Source organism: Urocitellus parryii, chromosome X (genome assembly GCF_045843805.1).
Source record: "Urocitellus parryii isolate mUroPar1 chromosome X, mUroPar1.hap1, whole genome shotgun sequence".
In the NCBI taxonomy this organism is placed as follows: Eukaryota; Metazoa; Chordata; class Mammalia; order Rodentia; family Sciuridae; genus Urocitellus; species Urocitellus parryii.
In genome coordinates, this window is record NC_135547.1 from 92,563,023 (window position 1) to 92,579,657 (window position 16,635).

A 16,635-nucleotide genomic window follows, 5' to 3' on the forward strand; every position below is an offset into this window, starting at 1 on the left:
TACTAAATACTGAAAAAAAAAAACAAATTACTTCTACAGGAGCCTCATCCTGGCAATGTTAGCTCCAAGCAGGCTGACACTACTTGGCTCACATGTCAAACACAATGGGAAGCAGATCCATGCTGGTGTTGAATACAATCTTGTCCTAGCACTACTCAAAAGTCAAGGCTCACCTTGGATTACATTTAATAAAAAAAAGCAAAGTGCATACAGAGATTACAACAATTTTAAAGACAAAAAATGGTCCTGTTGTGTGGTCCCAACAATAAACTCAAAAGTCTATGACAAATAGGGGCTCCTGTTTTTTTTTTTTTTTTAAAGAGAGAGTGAGAGAGGAGGGGGAGAGAGAGAGAGAGAGAGAGAGAGAGAGAGAGAGAGAGAGAATTTTTAATATTTATTTATTTTTTTATTTTTTTAGTTCTCGGCGGACACAACATCTTTGTTGGTATGTGGTGCTGAGGATCGAACCCGGGCCGCACGCATGCCAGGTGAGCACGCTACCGCTTGAGCCACATCCCCAGCCCTGAGCTGTTTATAAATACTTTAGATTAGGTACAATTATACTGAAAGTCAAGTTCACCTGAAATCTTCAAAAAAATGTTCCTTTTAATCCTCAAATGGTGCTTGTTATAGATTAACATTTCTGTTAAATGCATGCATTGAATTACTTGTTATCCAAGCGTGGCAGCTGCTCCTTACCATTTATCGTTAAGGACTTTAACTGGACGTCTTCTTCAACTTCTACTCTTTCTTGACCATTCTCGACAATTCTTTTTGTAGTGATTTTTCTCCAATTTACTATTTTGGTAGAAGTTGATATAGATTTGAAGTTACCCATCCCACTGCCACCAAATGATGTAGAAGAGAATGAAGTAAGGCCACTGTGACCTAGTGACCCAAATGAAGTAAATCCTGTATCAAATGCAGAAAATCTACCTCCAAATGATGGAAATCCACTGAAAAGGGAGAAAAACGAGCCTGCACTTCGGTTTCTGCTTCCTCGGGGACCTCTTTGGTTCCCAAAAAAGTCTTCAAATGGGTCTTCAAAGAAGTTGAAGGGAAATGGGTCACTTCCACCAAAAAATTCCCTGAAGACATCATCTGGGTTCCGGAATGTGAAGCCAAACTCAAATGGACTGTCAAAATGACTTTCACTTCCACCTCCACCATTTAAGCCTTCTTTGTTATACTTGTCATAGATGTCCTGTTTTTTAGCATCTGATAACACCTCATATGCCTCAGCTACTTGTTTGAATTTTCTCTCCTTTATTCTCAGGATTTTTATCTGGATGCCACTTTAGTGCAAGTTTCCGATATGCCTTTTTGATATCCTTGGGTGAGGCATGTCTCTGCACGCCTAGAACTTCATAGTAATCCACCAAGTTTTAACAGATTGTTGGAACAAGTCCCAGGACACTGCAGACAGAACGGGGTGGGTGGACAGGTGCTCACGGTGCTGCACGGTTGCGCTGGTCTCCAATTGTTATACACATATTTTATAACTTTTTATTTCTATTTTTGGTACTAGCAATTGAACCCAGGGGTGTTCTACCACTGAGCTATATCCCATCCCTTTTTGATTTTGAGACAGGGTCTTGCTAATTTGCTGAGGCTGGCCTCCAACTTGTGGTCCTCCTGCCTCAGCCTTCTGAGTAGCTGGGATTACAGTTGTGCAATACCACAATCAATTATCACATTTTTTTAAAAAATAAGATTTGATATAGGTTCATTCTTTCCATTTAGTTATACCTCTTCAGTCACTCTTAGGCTAAAACAATGTGCTTATCTTTTTTTTCTTTGTTTTTTGGTGGGGCGGGTCATGCTGAGACTTGAATCTAGGTCCTCACACATGTTGGGAAAGTGTTCTACCACTGGTCTACATCCCCCAGCCTTTTTTAATTTTTATAACTTTATTTTATTTATTTATATGGTGCTGAGGACCCAACCCAGTGCCTCATGTGTGCCAGACAGGTATTCTATCACTGAGCCACAATCTCAGCCCCTATTTTTTTATTTTGAGACATGGTCTTGCTCAGTTGCCCAGGCTGGTCCCAAATTTGCCATCCTCCTCCCTCAGCCTCCTGAATAGCCAGGGTTACAGGTGTGCATCACCATGCTCAGCTAGTATGTTCACTTTAAAGATGCTGACTTTTTATGGGGGGGGGGTGTTCTTTTTAATTATACAAGATGTTCATTTTTTTTGGTACAGGGATTGAACCCAGGGGCACTTGGCCTCTGAGCCACATCTCCAGCCCTATTTTATATTATATTTAGAGACAGGGTCTCAGTGAGTTGCTTAGCACCTCTCCATTGCTGAGGCTGGCTTTGAACTCGCAATTCTCCTGTCTCAGCCTCCCAAGCCGCTGGGATTACAGGTGTGTGCCACTGCACCTGGTTGTTCACCCTTTAAAGAGACCTATTGCTGTCATCACATAGGCCCCTTACCTCTGCACTATTACATAAGAAAGAAACAAACTCTTCTATTTAGGAGACTATTTTGATGTGCTTTTGTTATCAGTTTAGCTTAATGCATAATTTTGTATCTTATAGCATGATATCTTGTCAGTTTCCCCAGGAAATTTGTTTGTGCTGAATTAAAATGACCTATAGGATTGAGGAATGTAGCTCAGTGATAGAGCACTTGCCGAGCATGTGCAAGGCTCTGGGTTCAATCCCCAGTACCACAAACAAAAAGAAAATAAACAAATAAATAAACAAACAAATACGATGTTCTACATATTTTTCAATTGATAGAGCAGTTGAAAGATTTTCATATCTAAAACCTTTGCCAGCCATAAGCTAATATATATAGGAAACTAAGAAAGAAACCAATCATTTAAAAACAGAACAAAACAAAATACAATAGGTCTTTTTTTTTGAGAGAGAGAGAGAGAGAGAGAGAGAGAGAGAATTTTTTAATATTTATTTTTTAGTTCTCGGCGGACACAACATCTTTGTTTGTATGTGGTGCTGAGGATCGAACCCGGGCCGCACGCATGCCAGGCGAGCGCGCTACCGCTTGAGCCACATCCCCAGCCCCTTCATAATTTATTTTGAAGACAGGGTCTCACAAAGTTGCCTAGGCTGACCTCCAATTTGCAATCTTTCTCAGTTCTGAGTTGCTGAGATTATGGGCATGCATCACCTCACCTGGCAGTAACTTTGAATTTCAAGGTCATAATAAATGTATTCCTACTAATACAAGGAATATTTAAAATATAGAAATTATCATTACTCAACATCTCATCTCTTTTAAATTCAAATGCAGATATTTTTATTATATAGAGTTTCTATCTTCATGTATTATCAAAATGCAAAGCATGAGCTCAGAATATTTTATTTATGGAGCCAATGAGATGGTAAGGGGCCATCATGGTGAGATGAAAAGGTGGGACAATGAAATAAACCCCTAGGCACAATAAATGATAACCTTTTGTAGCATGGCATGTTGCTTCTCTACCTTGGTGCTCTTTTCAACAAGGCCTGTCATGAGACCCTGTTAAAACCACAAAAGCAGAAATGTTTGCATAACATGAAATTGTTACCAGGGAAACATTTAAATAGGCCCTCCAGCTTCACTTGTTCTTAGTCAACTTAAAAATCACTAGGTTTGGAGGTCACACAGCTGGGTAATACATTATTCTCTAGCTTTGCTGTAGATAACACCTCTGACATATGGGTTATGATGATAATGGTTGCCTAGGTTACTTTTCAGGGATGTGAAAGCTATTTTTGCTGAAAATACTGGCTGTTCACTTGGGCCTGCAGATATATGATGCATGGTTGGAATGGGATGAAAGTTGTTGAGGCTGGCCTTGAACTTGTGATCCTCCTGCTTCAGCCTTCCAAGTAGTTGGTATTACACTGAACCTGACTACATCCTTATTTTTAAGTTCAAATTGTTTTATTCAACAATCCAAATTGTATACACACACACAACAGAAATGAAACAGATTTATCCTTCATAAACTTTCTCTTTTTCTTTTTTTTCTTTCTTTTTTCTTTCCTCCTTCCTTCCTTCCTTCCTTTGTGTGTGGTACTGAGAATTGAACCCAGGGTGCTTTATCTCTGAGCTACATCCCCCCCATATCTTTTTAATTTATTCATTTTGAGACAGAGTCTCACTAAGTTGCCTTGGCTAGCCTGGAATTTGTGATACTCCTACCTCAGCCTCCTTAGTAGCTGGGATTCAGGCCTGCACCATTGCACCTGGTCAGATTTATTTTCTAAACCTGAGATAGGAATTTGGGGATACAGAAAAAGAAACATATATGTAGTCTCAAAAGAGAAGTGCCCATGCACCATTAGGATGTAGAAACATTCATGAACCCTTTTATTTTCTTTGGCTGGGGACTGAACCCAGAGGCCGCTACCACTGAGGTATACCCTCAGTCCTTTATATTTTATTTTGGAACAGGTTCTTGCTATGTTGCCCAGCCTGGTCTCAAATTTGAGATCCTCCTGTCTTAGAATCTCTAAGATTAAAGGAGTAATCTGGCACACATGAATCTTTGAAATACAAAACAAAAACCCCCTGAACAATCTCACCCATGTTCTAAGCCCATGTTCTTAGCCAATGTTCTTGGACTATGCCCTTTGCCTGCAAAAAGCAACCTGGTATAAAGGCAATACTTAAGCACTAGAAAATGTGAAATTGTGTAACTCCACCCTGACTCTAGTTTAGGCCCTAGCTATTGTCCCTCTAATAATAACATTGCTGGCCAAGGGGTTGTCTCTCCCTCTGGAGATGACTGGCATTTTCCCTTGAATAAATTCTCTCTCTCTCTCTCTCTCTCTCTCTCTCTCTCTCTCTCTCTCTCTCTCTCTCTCTCTCTCCTTCTTTTTGTAGTACTAGGGATTGAACCTAGGGGTACTTTACCAATGAGATAAGTCCAGATAAGGTCTTGCTAAGTTGCCCAGGCTGGCCATGAAATTGCAATTCTCCTGCCTTAGCCTCTTGATAGGATTACACAGTATACGCATGGGCCATAGCGCCCAGCTTGAATGTGTATTTCTTAATTTATCTGAAGAAAGTCTCCCTTGAGATAGACTGCATTTTCCCTTGAATATATATACCTGCTTTCATGAATAAATCTGCCTGTGTCTCTGGAGCATGCTGAAATTCTTTTTATCCTGTACTCAGAGGTCCTCCACTTGTCCCGAGTCAGTTCCAGTCTTCAGGACAAAAGCACAAGGAAACTGATTAGAAAAAATCTTGCAGAAGATTAAAACAAAACAATCATAAGGTTTTTTCTTTGGGGGGGGGATACCTGGGAGTGAACCCAGGGCTGCTTAACCACTGAGCCACAACAATACCAGCCTTATTTTGTATTTTATTTAGAGGCAGGGTCTCACTGAGTTGCTTAGTGCCTTGCAGTTGCTGAGGCTGGCTTTGAACTTGGGATCCTCCTGTTTCAGCCTGCCAAGCCACTGGGATTATAGGATTGCACCACCATGCCTGGATTTTTTTTTCAGATATTGATGGACTTTTATTTTATTCATTTATTTATATGCAGTGCTGAGAATCAAACCCCGTGCCTCATACATGCTGACAAGTGCTCTACCACTGAGCTACAACCCCAGCCCCCCACTTTTTTTTTGGGGGGTACTAGGGACTGAACCCAGGGATGCTTAACCACTGAGCCACATCCTCAGCCCCTTTTTATATTTTATTTAGAGATACGGTCTCGCTAAATTGCTGAGTCTAGCTTTGAACTTGTAATCCTCCTGTCTCAGCCTCCTGAGCTGCTGGGATTACAGGCAAGTGCCACAGTGCCTGGCTTAGGCCTACTTTCTAAAATGCTTATAGTTTAAACACATTTGGTATTTTATTCTACTATTAAGATCTAATAATATTCCAAACCAAAATTCATCATCATCCATCCCAACTTTTCATCTGATGACATTCAGGAGTGTTTCTTTTCTTTTCTGGATACTGGGGATTGAACCTGGGATGCTTAACTACCACATCCCCAGTATTTTTTATTTTTTATTATGAGACATGGTCTTGCTAAGTTGCTGAAGGCCTTGCTAAGATTCTCATGCTGGCCTCAAACTTGCAATCCTCCTGCCTCAGCCTCCCAAGCGCCTGGAGTAATAGGCCTGTACCATCACGCCAGCTCAGGAGTCTATTAAGTGAGCTGCCATCTCTATTGTCAGCATTGAAACTTAAGAAAACAAATTTCTCTGAAATCCCTGAATGATCTTGCCAGAATGCAAGATCATTGCATTCTATGTTCATTGCATTCTATGTTCTGTTAATGATGGAAAGTGTCATCTTTCTCCAAGTAGATGGCAAATTTGTTTTTCTGATTTGTTACTATCTAATCTATTAATCCAAAGAGAAAAAAAAATGCCTCTCTAGAACACTGTCTTTAAAAGAGGTTTTTCATGACACTTTTCTGAGTAAACTCATTCATTCATTCTAATAGCTGATAAATTATTTGGCTTTGTGCTACACCTAAAAAAATAAATATTAAAAAAGAAGTCCACCTTCACGATAGCTAAGCTATGATACCAACCTAGGTGTCCTTCAATGGATGAATGGATAAAGAAAATGTCATATAAGGGCTGGGATTGTGGCTCAGTGATAGAGTGCTTGCCTCACATGTGTGAGGCACTGGGTTCCATTATCAGCACTGCATATAAATAAATGAATAAAATAAAGGTCCATCAGCAGTAAAAAAAAATATTTAAAAAACAGAAAATCTAGTATATATACAAAATGGAGTATTACTCAGCCATAAAAAAGAATGAAATTATGGTATTTGTCTGTAAATGGATGGGGATCATGCTAAGTGAGATGAACCAATCCCCAAACACCAAAGGCCAAATGTTCTCTCTGATATGCAGATGCTAACAAACAACAAGGCAGTGGGGAGAATAGAAGTACTTTGGATTAGACAAAGGGGAATGAGGGAAGGGAGAGGATGGGAATGGGAAAGACAGTAGAATGAATCAGACATAACTTTGCTGAGGACCATTGCCAAGTAGGAATGATGCATCGATATTTCCTTGCCAGCGTACCCCATGTTAAATGGACTTGTCTTGGAAATTTGCTGCGACCTTGCATGTGTGTTTGAGAAAGATGACCCTGCTCAAGGTGATCGAGGGTGGATCCAGGTTTGAGGAATTATCCTGCAGGTTTGAGGAAGTATCCCGGTCCTTGGGTTTAGGGTGTTCCCGGTGTAAGGCGTTCCGGTTTAAGACAATAGGGGTTTTAGGGAAGTTGGAGGTTGAAGATTATTGCTGCTGGGATTAGGGTGTTCCTGCTGCTTGTTCCCGTTGAGTTCTCGTGAGATTCAAATGGGATTTGGAAATAGCCTCGTGGAGTAGGTGAATTGTGTGGGCAGAACTTGGATTTCCCCAGAACGTGTTTGTAGAGGCCGGTGTGAGTTCGGGAATAAAGGATTGCTGTTTGAATCTACAAGGTGTGTGGTGGCTCGTGATTCTGTGCCAAGCAGAGACCTCGGCATAACTTCCCTATGTTCATATATGAATATACAACCAGTGTAATTCCCACATGATGTACAACCACAAAAATGGGCAGTTATACTCCCTTATGTATACTATGGCAAAATACACTCTACTGTCATGTATAACTAAAAAGAACAAATTAAAAAAAATAATGGGGCTGGGGATGTGGCTCAAGCGGTAGCGCACTCGCCTGGCATGCGCGGGGCGCTGGGTTCGATCCTCAGCACCACATAAAAATTAAAAAAAAAAAAAAAGATGTTGTATCCACCAAAAACTAAAAAATAAAATAAAAATTAAAAAAAAAAAAGAAGTCTATCTTGCTCCTTAGAGTCAGTGAGGGGTTCTTTTTTTTAGCCATTTTTTTTTTTATTTTTTAGTTGTAGTTGGACACGATACCTTTATTTCACTTATTTATTTTTTTATGTGGTGCTGAAGATCAAACCCAGGGTTTCCTATGTGCTAGGCAAGCGCTCTACCCCTGAGCCACAGTCCCAGCCCCAGTGAAAGGTTCTTAATGGGGAAGTTTAAGGAAGTGGGAAAAAGGAATGCAAATAAAATTAAGAAGCTATTTTTGAATTGCAGGCCATAGGTATCATGAGAGTTAGGTTTCTCTGGTTGCTACTATGGTAGAAACCTGTAATTCAAATAGTGTTTCAGTCAGCTTTGTGTCATTGTCACCAAAATACCTGACAAGAAAAACTTAGAGGAGGGAAAGTTCATTTGATATTCATGGTTTCAAAGGTCTTAGTCTATAACCTCAGCCACTTATCAAGGACCTAAGAGTCCCTTGTTCTAGGCCCAAAGTGAGGCAGGACATCATGGCTAAAAGGTAGGGCAAAGGAAAGCAGCCTACCACATGGTGACCAGGAAGTGTGGGGTGGGTGGCACTGGGCAGATGCATTCTTCCAGGGCACACCCCTAGTGATCCACTTTGTCCAGCTACACCCCACTGTAGACATATAGTCATCACCCAGTCCATTCAAACTAGGATGGACTGATTTGAGTACAGTTCTCACAATTCAATCATTTCACTTCCCACCATTTCTGCATCAACACAGAAAGTTTGGGAGCGATACCTTATATCCTACCCAAAACTAACCATTGTTAGTATAGATGACCATCTTAAGCTGTACATTAACAGACCATAAGCTTCCTGCCACCTGAAGTACAAGAATGGAGGTTGCTTAAAGGCTGTTTGTGTCTTCTTATTACTGGTGAGCTATTAAGTTTTTAACAATCTTCTGTTATGCCGGGAGCAGTGAGGCACACCTGTAATCCCTGCAGCTTGGGAGGCTGAGGCAGGAGGATCATAAGTTTCAAAGCCAGCCTCAGAAATTTAGCAAGGCCCTAAGCATCTAAGTAAGACCCTAGCTCTAAATAAAATACAAAAAAGGGCTGAGGATGTGGCTCAGTGGTTAAGTGCCCCTGGGTTTAATGCCCAGTACCAAAACAAACAAACAAAAACAAAACCCAATCCTCTATCTTCTAGGACTAACAAAGTTTTTCAATATGGAGTTAATGTTGCTACATTAAGACCAGAGGTATAGGGGCTGGGGTTGTGGCTCAGTGGTCGAGCGCTCGCCTCTCACGTGTGAGACCCTGGGTTTGATCCTCAGCACCACATAAAAATAAATAAACAAAATAAAGATATTGTGCCCATGTATAACTAAAAAAAATATTTTAAAAAAAGACCAGAGGTATAACAAAAAGTACAGGGAGAGCCAGGCATGATTGACACATGCCTACAATCCCAGTCACCCAGGAAGCTGAGGCAGGAAGAGTGCAAGTTCAAGGCCAGCTTCAGCAATTTAGCAAGGCCCCAAGCAACTGAGTGAGATCCTGTCTCCAGAGAAAAAATAAAAGGGGCTGGGCTGGGGATGTAGCTCAGTGACAGAGCATCCCATCCCTGGATTCAATTTTCAGTACTAAAAAAAAAAAAAAAAAAATCTGAGCATGTGGTAAAAATGCCCTGTGCATCCAAAACAGAATAATATATGATAAAAATCAAGATCATTTTGAATAAGAACTTTAATACAATTTGAATAGGTGGATATTTCTTTTTTTCCTTTCCATTCCTTTGTTTTTTTCAGACAGGATCACACTAAATTGCCCAGGTTGACTTGAAATTCCCTATCCTCCTACCTTAACCTCTGGAGTACCTAGGATTACAAAACAGTAACTGGGATAACAAGCTTGCACCATAGCACCTGGCTCTGGGTATTTCTTTAGCATGTTAAAATGAAACCCACAGGAGCCATCTACTAAAGTGAGAGAAAGAATGAGATTGATTCCTGTCAGAATATGACATGTCCTAAAAGAACTAGCCAATGATAGTTAAGAAATTAGAGATAGAAACTAGAGGAGCAAATTTTAGAAATGAAAAAATATATAATATTTTTTGAAAAGATAGGTGCCCCTACACATATGGATATGCTGAATAAACTCCAGTGGCTGTACAGATGCAAAAATGTAAAATAGTTAATGTCAAACCACAAAGAAATTTAGTGATACTTTTATAAACTTGGGGAAAGGGAGCCTTGCAATGCTTTTTTTTTTTTTTTTTTTGCACCAGGGATTAAACTCGGGGGCATTTAATCACTGAGCCACATCCCCAGCCCTTTTTATTTTTTATTTAGAGACAGGGTCTTGCTGAGTTGATTAGGATCTCACAAAGTTGCTGAGGCTGGCTTTGAACTCATGATCCTCCTGCCTCAGCCTCCCGAGCTGCTGGGATTACAGGTGTGCGCCACTACACACAGGCTTATGCTAGACTTTATAAAGGAAGACAGTCATGTTTCAACAGGGAGTACTTTATAATATGGCAAAAGTAGCCAGGAAATAATAAAACTTTGTCAAGGTGACCTGACAGGTACCCAATCCCTAAAACCACAGACTGTCCTTTACTGATCCCACAGATTGCCATAAATTGGTTTATTATCCCCTGAACCCATTACTAACTAAAGCCTCCATTCCTGATACAAGCCAGAGTCCAGGTAACTGGTAACAAAGCCCCCTTCTATTTTTATCTGATCCTTTCTTTCACTCCTTGCCTACTTGCCACAGATGAGCTGCTCCTTAGCAGCTCGTCAAGTCTTAGGTTTTCCTCAGCCAGCATGGCCAATGTGGGCTTTTGGCTCCTTTGAGGACCGGTGGGCAAACCATCTGTGGGCAACTGCGCCTCCCACTACTCCCCCAGGGGGTGAGGTCAAGTGTAGGGGGTACTTGGCCCCATTATGGTAAGGTGGGACAACGGTGTGGTTGTTGGAATTGTGTCTCACAGTGTGAAATTTTGATTCTCTTCCTGCTCACATAGTTCAACCCATAGACATAAAATCCTAAATATAAAGTTATAATGGACATAAAAATTATATATGTATATGTAATATGAAATTATATACATATATATGTATATATGATATGGGTAAGATTTTTATTTTTTTTTCTTTTTGGGTAGTGGGAATTGAACCCAGGAGTGCTTTACCATATTTTTAAAAATATTTCTATTAGTTGTTGATGGAATTTAATTAATTAATTCATTTATATGCAGTGATGAGAATCGAACCCAGTGTTTCACACATGCTATGCAAGTGCTCTACCACTGAGCCACAAGCTGCACCCCCCTCCCTTTACTATTGAACTACATCCCCATTACATCCTTTTTATTTTAAGACAGGGTCTGGGTGCGGCTAAATTGTTGAGGCTGGCTATAAACTTGCAATCCTCCTGCATCAGCCTCCAGTTGCTGCGGAGGCTTAAAATCATTTTTATGAAAAATTTTGAAACTTGCTATGGTTACATGCTGGTTCATTATTATTTTTTATCCATGCATTTAAGATTTCTTTTTTTAAAATATTTATTTATTAGTTATTGGCGGACACAACATCCTTGTTTGTATGTGGTGCTGGAGGATCGAACCCCGGCCGCACACATACCAGGCGCGCTACCGCTTGAGCCACATCCCCAGCCCGAGATTTCATAATCAAAACAAAACAACAAGCCAGGCGTGGTGGCACACGCCTGTAATCCCAGCTGCTAGGCTCAGGAGGCTGAGGCAGGAGGATCCAGAGTTCAAAGCCAGCCTCAGCAATTGGCAAGGCACTAAGCATCTGTGAGTGAGACCCTGTCTCTATAGATAAAATACAAAATAGGGCTGGGGATGTGGCTCCGTGGTCGAGTGCTACTGAGTTCAATCCCTGGTACCCTCCCCCCAAACGTGGAACCCCAATAGATCTCCAGGAGCCGAATCGGATGCAATCACACAAGAGTCTGGACTCACAACCGTTCCCATCGCAGCAGTCCCAAGGAGTGAGTCCTGGCCTGGGGGATAGTCTATGTGTCACAACATCACACAGCAAATCATTTCACACCGCGGGAAAATCAAACAACAACTCTTAACATTGATTAGCACATATGCTGGCGGGAACAAGTTGGGTAAGGGTGATTGGTTAGTTCAAGTGATGGAACTGATTGGTTAGGCCGTGAGGGGTTGCAAGAGTGTATATGCTAAACTGCAGGGTTGTCTAATCATTCTATCAATCACTGAAACTACTGGGAGGGCTGCTTGGTATTTCAGGTATCTTCCCTGTCTCACTCTGATTGGTTGTTGCTATGGTTGAAAATTAGGCCTCAGGCATTCTTTTGGTCTTTTCAGGAACTTGCATTTTCTAAGTCTAGGACATCTGGTATGGACAAAAGACTCAGCTGGGTAGCTATGTGCTTAGGAACAGGTTTTCCAAGGACAAGGGTCACCCTCCCCCTTTGGATAGGTCCTGCTCTGAGGTACAGGCTGGTTTTTCAAAAATGGAGTCACATCAGTTTCTCAGGTGTAGCTTAGTGGTAGAGCACATCTCCTAGTATGTGTGAGGCCCTAGGTTCCATCTCCAGCACCAAAAAATAAAAATAAATAATAAGGTAAACAAGCAAATAAAAGATTCTTCTGGGAATTGGGATAATACACAGGCCTCTTCTTTTTGGGGGGAGGGGGTACTGAGGATTGAATCCAGGGGTGCTTTAATACTGAGCTACATCCCCAGTCCTTTTTTAAATATTTGAAACAAAGTCTAGCTAAGTTGCTTAAGGTCTCACTAAGTTGCTGAGGCTGGCCTTAAACTCAAAATCCTCTTTGCCTCAGCCTCCCCAGACACTAGGATTACAGTCTTGTACCTCCATACCAAGCTCCTTTTTGCTTTTTAAACTTGACTTTTTTCTGTGCATTTTTCCTTTACATTTTTATTTTTACTCCAACTCCAGGCACATTCCCTTGAAGAATTGTACCTATTATGTCTAGAGGTGTATAGAAGAATATATATCTCCAGCTGGGCACAGTGGCCCACACCTGTAATCCCAGTTGCTCAGGAGGCTGAGACAGGAGATCTTGAGTTCAAAGCCAGTCTCAGCAAAAGTGAGGCACTAAGCAACTCAGTGAGACCCTGTCTCTAAGTAAAATATAAAACAGGGCTGGGGAGTGGCTCAGTGCTCTAGTGTCCCTCAGTTGTTCAATTCCTAGTACCAAAAAAAAAAAGGGTATATACCTCTATCTGATAATATGTGTACATGGGGCAAGTTGGCCATTGTTCACCGTTATGCAACCAAATCCTCTATGAGTGCTAAATGTCTGCATTTTAGGATTTATTTTTTTAAGAGAGAGAGAGAGACAGAGAATTTTAATATTTATTTTTTAGTTTTCGGCGGACACAACATCTTTGTTGGTATGTGGTGCTGAGGATCGAACCTGGGCCACACGCATGCCAGGCGAGCGCGCTACCGCTTGAACCACATCCCCAGCCCCTGCATTTTAGGATTTAAAAAGATGATTATATACTATATTTAGCTAAATAGAAAATACTATTTTGCACACTCACATCTATTTTGTTTATAAAAATATATTTGTTACACTAATATATGTAAAACTACAAATATCCAGAGTCCTCTTATATATCTGCATTTATTTATTTATTTATTTATTTTCATTCCTGGGATTGAATCCAGGGTGCTTAATAACTGAGCCACATTCCCGGCCCTTTTTATTTTGAGACAGGATCTCACTTAGTTGCTGAGGGCCTCAATAATTTGCTGATGCTGGCTTTGAACTTGTGATCCTCCTGCCTCAGCATCCCAAGCCACTGGGATTATAAATTTGTGCCACCACAACTGGCAGCATTTAGAAAGATACATATAGATAGACTTACATGCAATTTACTATATGTCTAGATAAAAGCCTCACCACCTCCCAATATCCTCCTGCTCTTGAGGCCGATTGGCTGGGTCGCGTGGGCCGAACCAAAGAAGTCCCCCAATGAGCAGCTCCGTGGTCTGAAAGGGCAGGGAAACAGCCCAATGAGCATCACCGCAGAGGAGCCAATCAGCTAGATGTTGCTGGGGCTGCTGTGAGCCAATCATCAGCCGGCAGCTGGAAGTTTGCTGGGGCCCCTTTGGCTGTGGCTCTCAACACTCCTGCCTCAGCATCCCAAGCCACTGGGATTATAAATTTGTGCCACCACAACTGGCAGCATTTAGAAAGATACATATAGATAGACTTACATGCAATTTACTATATGTCTAGATAAAAACATAAATGCATCCATGCACACATCTCCATATACATAAATATATTGTAACAGTGGACCACTTCATGCTTTGAATATAGCCCTTGCTGCTCTGCCACTGAAACTTAGTTTTTAAATGGACATGTTGCCTTTTTTTCCTCTCTCCCTGTACCTCCCTAATCTCTACCCCTCCCTAAACTCAGGAGAAACAGGATTACCTTTCTTCCCCATTTTAGGCAGATTTATCTGTCCTTGAGTACAAACTCACCCTAGAAATGAAGTAATCCAGACTTTGGGGATGGTACTAGAAGATCTTAGAAATGTCTCTCTCAAAAAAAAAAAAAAAAAAAAGGAAAAAAAGAAAGAAAAGAAACAACTATCTCCCAAATTAACAAGTAAATTGTAACTCAAAGAACAGGAGGAATATGGCCTTTGAATCACCTCTTTAAATGCCCCCTCTTCCTGCTGATGCACAGAATCACAGCCTCTGGGACAGGAGTCCCCTGTGTTTTCTTTTTTCAAGCTGAGAGGAAAATAAGGAAGGAGAGACGGGTAAGCAAAAATGAGAGAGGGAGACAGGCAGAGATACACACAAGAGTTTATTTTTCAGAGCTGACAAATAAAGGCCATGTCTATATAGGAGAGAGAGGCAACACAGGCTTGAGTTCTGGGACTTTTATGGGGGAGGCTCAGGAATCAGAGCCTAATGAAGGCAGTTAAGGGTTGGGTTGGTATGAGGGAGTGGTGAGCCTTTCTCAGAAAGGTGCTAGGGCGGGAAAGAGAATTTTTTTTTTTTAAAGAGAGAGTGAGGGGGGGGAATTTTTAATATATTTTTTTTAGTTCTCAGCGGACACAACATCTTTGTTGGTATGTGGTGCTGAGGATCGAACCCGGGCCGCACGCATGCCAGGCGAGCGCGCTACCACTTGAGCCACATCCCCAGCCCGAGAAATTTTTTTCTTTAAAATGGTGACTGTGACTTAAGATGGCCATCCAGATGCTAAGCAAGGACCTTATAGTCTGTCTTTTTTGTCTGTTACTGCCCTTTAAGACCTGGGCCATGATGTGTAGATCTCACCAGATCTTAGCTGCATGGGCCACTTATAGGAATAAACCTGTCTAAGAGAAAGAGGGTTTACTGAAACACAATCTAGCCTTTGAATGTTTTCTTCTGAATTATTAAACAATCTTGACATTAAAGTTGGTCTGTCAGGGGTAAAGTATGAAAGAGATTCTATATGTACAGGCATTTATGCAGTTGCATGATAAGGGGTCTGAACTATCAGAAACTAATTTGAAGGTGCCAAAAGGCACTGCCTCTGGTGTGCAAGGATAGCAGGACACCAGAAGAAAGGGTTAAAAAGATTTAAATCTTTTAAACTCAGTGCTGGCACTCTCAGCACTGTTATTCATCTGGTCCCAGGCAGCTACAGATCTTCTCAATGTGGTCAAAAACACTAGCCCTAAACTGGAAAAAAAAAGTCCAAAAAAAGCTGCCTGGGCTATAGAAAAATGGTCAAAGAGAATGTGGCCTCTGCCCTGCCTTCCAGTCCCTTTTGCCCCTGGGGGATGGAGGTTGATGGTCACAAAAGATGTGGCAGTAGGTTTCAGTACAGTTAGTTTATGATCTGGGGACAGGAATAGTCTCTCCTTTTAAGATCTGATAGGACACCCTATTTGGCCAGGGGATATTCATCACTGGGCAGAGCAATTCTTTCTATAACAGTATCCCATCAAACTGAATGCCTGGGGAGACTGGCACAATAAATAAATGGACCCAGAAAAGAAACAGACAGAAACTAAGGCCAACCTGTGTTTTGTAGGCAGCCTCTGAAAAAGGATCTTCAAGGAAGCCTAAAGAAAAGGATGGAGGGGCTGGGTTGGTAGCTCAGTGGCAGAACGCTTGCCTAGCACATGTGAGGCCCTGGGTTCGATCCCCAGCACCACATAAAAATAAATAAACAAAATAAATGTAAAAAAAAGGAAAGGAAAAGGATGGAAAGGGCCTCCTCCATTGCATATCAATATGCCTAATATAAGAAAAAGGCCAAAAAGGAGCCTCTGGGTAGAAATGACAGTGGGGAAATCACTTAAAGTGGATGACATTTTGGTAACGATAAGGGAGATAGGTCAGGCTCAAAAATAACCTGTCTTCCAACCCCTTGAATGCCACAAGGGAGAGAAAAGATTAAGACAATTTTATTGTATATGCTAGATTTTCCAACCCTCTCCTGGGATGAAATTTGTTGTGTAAATTAAATGCACAGATAACATAAGGACTGTTTCAGAATATGAATTTAATAAAGGGTCAAAAACTAGAAAAGATAAAAGGAAGTTATAGGTATGAAAATATATTTTAGCATGGAAAATTAGAAGGTAAAAGAAATGTTTCTGAATGAGAAAGTATTTTGTCTGGTAAAGAAATATTCTTTAGGTAAAGTCCAAGATGAAAGAGGACAAAACTAAGGATGTAAAGTTGTGAATGTCTTAGTAAGTCACAGGTTTGTGGAAGGTAATCTCAGAAAGTTTGTGTTTGTGATTAAATTGGCCATAAGTAGCACTGTCAAAGTTATTTGAACTTTAATGTATTGATAGGAAGTAAAGTCTGAAACAT

The 16,635-nt window shown here is 41.0% G+C and overlaps 1 pseudogene; it reads right to left on the reverse strand.

The window, feature by feature from the left end:
* Positions 1-664: 664 nt before the first annotated feature.
* On the reverse strand, positions 665-1,382 carry LOC113200330 (dnaJ homolog subfamily B member 6 pseudogene; annotated as a pseudogene).
* Between the last annotated feature and the right edge of the window lie 15,253 nt (positions 1,383-16,635).